Raw genomic sequence first — 6,609 nt, 5'->3', positions numbered from 1 at the left:
TCTTCCTCTGCGCGTGCACACAAACAAACCAACAAACAAACCCCCTTACACACAAAGACACACAAATGCAGGCCTACACCAACTCTCTCCCTCCAGACCGTCCTGCTTTAGAACAGCTTTCACTTCCTCCATCCCCTGACCCTCTCTCTCCCTTCCCGACCAGCAAATGAACTAGATTGCTTCTGACAAACGGGACATTTTCCTGTATGCACTCGGTCAGTCACGTGTGCACAAGAGTGTGTGTCTGTTGGCGCGTTTTTCATCTTTTATCTGGGGCGTTCTTGCAATACAGTTGTCTAGGTCAGTCTATATAAAAGCAAGGATTTTATAACCGACTGACACAAGCACACACACACACACACACACACAGAATAACTGGACTCAGTCCAACATGGTGATGCAAGCCTGCTGAAAGATTTGACGAGCGAGAGCCACTGTGTTAATAATGTAATCATGAGAAGGCTCTCTTTCGGATGGATCCACCACTTGGGTTACACAACGTAACACACACGGCGGAGAGTTTTCATCAGAACAGCGCGGACCGTGCCAAAGCAGCTTACCCCGTCAGGAGTAAAGCGGACGAGGGAACTATGTTTTTTTTCAACGGAATACAAAAAATAAATAAAAAATGTTTTCATGTTTGCTCACTCCTCTAGGCACTATTCCCTCCCAGCCTCGGTCCGCTTTCTTCCGTGCCTAATGAAAACGTCCCCGGTGTGGTGGCTGTCGTGTGGTGATTTTTACGCAACTCACTTCATTATTCGCTCCATTTTTAATGCAGTCGGCTGTTCAAGTTTTATAGTGTCGAGCATGTTTCACTCCTGTTACCTATATCGAATGGTACGAACTGGCCTGGGATCTGTCAAGGTTGTGTCTTTGCGTGTGTGTGTGCGCGCGTGTGTGTTTGTGTGTGTGCGTCTGAGTATATATTATTTATTATCATTATCACTGGAAGTACTGCCTATTTGTGTTTAACTTAATATTCATGATTTTGGAACTGAACTTTGTATGTGGACCAAACCATTTTTGGCAATACGTACTGTACTGTACATGGGAGTTCTGATTAATGATTTGTACATTTCATTTTTTTTTACATAGGACAACCACTAAAGCCACTCAGACAGCACAAAGTGTTGGCATAAGCATCCATTGGATTGTGCTTTAAGGCGCTTCATAACGCTCTAGGGTGGATCACAAATGGCGCCCTATTGAAATGACACAATGCACTATAAAGGGAATAGCATGCAATTTGAGACTCAGTCATTGTCTGGTGGAACAAGTAGGGAGACATTTCGAATGGCCCCTTGTGAAACCCTCCATGTTTTGACCGCTGTTGATTTTTAAAGTGCTCTTTAATTGTACTTCATTTTTCTTTGTCCTAAACATCACCTGATTCCATATCTCGTGCACTCATTTTAACCAGAGCCTTGTGGGTAAAAAGTAGTGCACTATATAGAAAATAAGGTGCTTTTCAGGACACAAGGTACTATCCCTTGGCTGGTTTGAAGGTTTTGAGAGACATAACCAGGACAGAAGGGTGGTTGTGTCATTCACTCGTCAATATTAGCCAGACTTTCAAGAATAGCGCTTTAATGTTCTACTAGAGTGCATCCTAACTCCTACCTTTAGCTGTCAAATTCTGTTTCAGAATGACACGGATCGAAAGCGTTCTGTTACGACGAACCATATTCAGTTGTTAGTGTCTCTTTCAGCAAATTCTGTGACTTGGTTAAGAAAGTTTCAGCGAGACACAAAATGACGCACATGATCTGTTTCTTTCCTCTGACTGGATTTCTGACGACGACGTCTCAATTTACATGGCATTCACTCATTCTCGTACAATATTTATTGACTTGTTTTCGACTGGGGTCAGTTTAACATTTTCTCCGCTAACGGTTAAGATTAGGATTGGGGGGGGGGGTCATCTGATCCTAGATCTGTACCTAGGGGGAACATCGCCTAGATCATACAGCTAGAGACAATCAGAACTAGACATCCCAAAGCTTCGTACCGATGGACCAGTGGTGTGGAGTAAACACAGTTAACCCACGGTTTTATTTGGCATGACAGTATACCCACCATGTTGATAACAATAGATTAAAGGTGTAGGGGGCTTTCCTTTTCTCCCATGATCGTCGATCAGTTCACCCACAAATAGTTTTTACCACTACACCACTGTAATGGGTCATGTAGGAAAAAGCTACCATTAAAATTGAATGATTCAAATCAACGTTGTTTGTTGTTCTTCTTCATTTGACTAGTTATGAATAGTTTTATGAGTTTACTGAAAGGTATTACAAGCAAATACACCCGTTGTTTACAAATACTTGTTGTATTTACACAGGCAGCCGGATTCTGCTATTTTTAACAATCAGATCAGATCTTTTGCAACTTTTAGTGCAAAAGATCTGTAATGTGGCTTTCTGTATAAACAGGCATATGAATACAATATAAGATTCAGATTCCCGAGAGTCACAAGCTGCCACGAAGCTGCCTAAAATGCAAATGCAGCCCTAAATCACATCAAACCTCCTTCATAAAAAAATTATATATATATATATATATATATACATTATTTTCAAAGGGGAAAACAGATGCAAAACAGTGTTTGATATTTGCTCTGATTAAAAGCAATCAACCTATGTTCCATCGCCAATCTCATATGATTAAAGCTGTTGCCATGGAGTTGTCATTAACTGAGGTGGCCAAGGTGGAGAAGCTGTGTTTGTGTGTGTGTTTGTTTGTGTGTGTTTGTCTGACTGTACAGCTCAGATCTGTGTCACTTCAAACGGAAGACAAAGCCGCTCTCAGCCAGAGTTCTAATGAGACTCTAATTGAAAGGAGCCTGTGAAAACACAAACTCTGTCCCACACAGCACCCTGCCCAAGGAGTGCACTACGGTTTTATAGGGAATAAGGGCTCATTTGGGACGCACACACAAACTATTCCAACCACTCTTGAATTAAAACACGGGATGACACAAACAAAACACACACAGAGAAAGGAGAATAACACACAACCACACACAGATACAGTAAAAAAGAAAAGAAAACAGTGAAGAACAACAAACACGTGAATAGAAAGAGATAGATAGAGGAGAGAGAGAGACAGAGTGAGAGAAAAGGGAGAAAGTATTTCACTCTGTACTGCAACACTCTAACATGATGAATCAATCATAACAACCAGGAGGAGGGACGATGGGTGTAGATTCACACACGCCTGACTACCAGTCTCTCTAATAACCTGATTACCAGTCTCTCTAATAGCCTGATTACCAGTCTCTCTAATAGCCTGACTACCAGACTCTCTAATAACCTGACTACCAGTCTCTCTAATAACTTGACTACCAGTCTCTCTAACAGCCTGATTACCAGTCTCTCTAATAACCTGACAACCAGTCTCTCTAATAACTTGACTACCAGTCTCTCTAATAGCCTGACTACCAGTCTCTCTAATAACCTGACTAATAGTCTCTCTAATAGCCTGACTACCAGTCTCTCTAATAACCTGACGACCCATCTCTCTAATAACCTGACTACCAGTCTCTCTAATAACCTGACGACCCGTCTCTCTAATAATCTGACTACCAGTCTCTCTAATAGCCTGACTACCAGTTTCTCTAATAGCCTGACTACCAGTCTTTCTAATAACCTGACTACGAATCTCTCTAATTGCCTGACTATCAGTTTAACTACTAGGTTGACTATCAGTCTCACTACTGGCCTGACTAATAGTCTCTTTAATAACCTGACTACCAGTCTCTCTAATAGCCTGACTACCAGTCTCTCTAATAGCCTGACTACCAGTCTCTTTAATAACCTAACTACCAGTCTCTCTAATAACCTGACTACCAGTCTCACTAATAGCCTGACTAATATTCTCTCTAATAGCCTGACTACCAGTCTCTCTAATAACCTGACTACCTGTCTCTCTAATAACCTGACTACCAGTCTCTCTAAAAGCCTGACTATATGTATCTCTAATAGCCTGACTACCAGTCTCTCTAATAACCTGACTACCAGTCTCTCTAATAACCTGACTACCAGTCTCTCTAATAGCCTGACTACTAGTCGCTCTAATAACCTGACTACTAATCTCTCTAATAGCCTGACTACCAGTTTAACTACTTGCCTGACTAACAATCTCTCTACTTGCCTGACAACCAATCTCTCTACTGTAGCCTGACTGCCAGTCTAACTACTAGGTTGACTATCAATCTCACTACTGGCCTGACTACCAGTCTCTTCATCTTCAATCCACTATCACGTGTCAAAGGGAGAGGTGAGTGGAATGTTATCTCATGAGACTGGTATTAAAACTAGTGTCAATCTATACGTTGAACTTTTAAAGAATGTTGAAATGACGTCTTTTGGGTTGGTCTTTCAAAAACATTATGCTCACAGAAAAAGTCATTATTATTGTCATTTGATTTGTCCTAAAGGGCTTCCTACACCCTATTTATGGCCCTGCATTGACAAAGGGCCATAGGGCTCCTTCATGATGATCTATTAACCAAAGCCGGTCTCTGTCTCTGAACCCTCAGAGAGTCATAAAGGTGAACCAAATTGGAACGAATGTTAGTCACAGGTCTGGAGCAAGTAAAAAGTGACTGGTTATAACATTGGGAGCATTACAGTAATTAAAAACACTGGCTCATGTTTTCTTTTCTCTAACTAAACGCTCCCGTTTATTGGAGGTGCATTTTGAAGTGTTCGCTCTGGATCTCTCTCCCAGTATGACGCTCTCTCTTTCCATCTCTCCCTCTCTCTCCGTCCCACTGTTGGGTGGTCTTGGACTGTATATGAGTGAAACAGGGTTTTGGCACTGGGTTTTTTTCCCTTTCCACCATGCAGTCTGTGCTCCAGTGAGCTTGCAATACCCCCACGGAACCAACAGAGAAGTTTAGACTCCATCTGGCACTCCAAGCGCCGGGCTCAACTGAAACCGCCTCTCGTTTATGTAACTTAGCCTTCGCTCTAATCTGGGGGGCCACCTCCTGTTGGCAAGCACATCAATTTTCTAACTTTTCCTGTATCTCGCCGTGGCCATTTGAGAAGATGTATTATGCGGTTGGAACATAGGTAGGACTGGTGCATTAGCGTGCGAGGCGAGCAGGGTCAGTGCGTGGGAGAGGGAAGTGATGAGACTCGCCGGCGGTAAGCAGGGAATAACAGCCTCGGGGGGCTTGAAGTAGCTGCAAATGTTCTTTGTTTATGTCAGCGTATTGATGGGGGCTGAGGCTTGCGACCCAACACATTAGTTCATGCATCAACAGGACACCTGGGCCTAGTGTGGGTGGAGATAGCTAAATAAGCTGAATAAACACACTCTCTCATGAACAGACAAACACACACACACACACACACACACACAGACGCACACATACAGGTGGGGTGATTTCAAACCAGGAAGTCTGAAATATTGACTGATCACATAAGGGAGACAAAGTGAAGGTATGCAGAGTCTAAAATGGCCACTTTTGTCGAGACGTCCTCCAAAATGTATTGCAACACGAATGTAAAAAGCTTATCAACCTTCCTCCAAATTTCATCTCCATGTGACAGTTGTTAGAACAATGTGAGAAAACCAAAAATATCCCCCGGAATTACAAAGAAAGAGAAAAGGTAGAGGAAGGCAGTTGAAGAAGAAAGAGCCGTTCTGCTGAATAACATGCAAATGAGCCGACACCAACGGATGAGGATAATATAGTGAAATCCAGAGGGAGGACCGACGAGAAGGAGAAGGGATATAAAGAAGACGTGGGTGAGGAAGGAGACGGCTCAGAGCGAGAAGGGGAGCGGGGAGGAGAAGATAAAGTAGATGAGAGCGAGGGGCCTGTTCACACAACAATAAATACACTAGGAGTTTCAGAGAATACCCTCGGCTAGACCTTTTAAGCTAATGTAAACTTGCTTACGTCTCTCCTGCTGCCTCACAGAGGTAGAACACGACACTCTCCTGAAAGCTGCCCCGCTGGAAGTGGTGTCATGTAAAAACAACTGTCACGTTTGGCCGGAAACCCCTACGGTGTGGATGGTAACAGCACGGGAAGGTTTTTGGGGCAGAGCCTTTTCTCCGATACTTGTTTCCTTTTAGTTTAATTGTAACCTGAAATTGCAGAAACAACCTGTTACATCTGGACATCGTGACCGACTCCACTGAGCCACAGAAAAAAAATGTAGGCTACAAAACTGATAGGTGGCAGATCATTCAATTAGGATATATTTTGTTCATTTGTAACACCCAGGGGTGATTTCACACAAAGTAATTCAAGCCCCAGAGTACTGGGTGTATTTGTTTACCAAGGGCCCTGAATAATAATTCATTTATGATAAGCTAACCGATAATGTTACTCGATGAAGTAACAATGTGAAGTAAATGGGCAAAATCGGTCTCAGAGAGGACAAGGAAAGATTACAAAACGGAGAGAAGTCGGCTAGTCTTGAAACAAACTCCCACACACACACAAACACACACACACACACAAACACCCAAACACACAAACACACACACACACACACACCCAAACAACACACACCACGGGGAGACCCCAGGCAAGCATTGAAGGCAGGCAGCTTATTTCTTTGGAGACGATCCTCTCAACTTATC

This window comes from Esox lucius, chromosome 24 (assembly GCF_011004845.1).
Source record: "Esox lucius isolate fEsoLuc1 chromosome 24, fEsoLuc1.pri, whole genome shotgun sequence".
Lineage (NCBI taxonomy): Eukaryota > Metazoa > Chordata > Actinopteri > Esociformes > Esocidae > Esox > Esox lucius.
Note: the sequence above shows the minus strand (reverse complement) of the source record.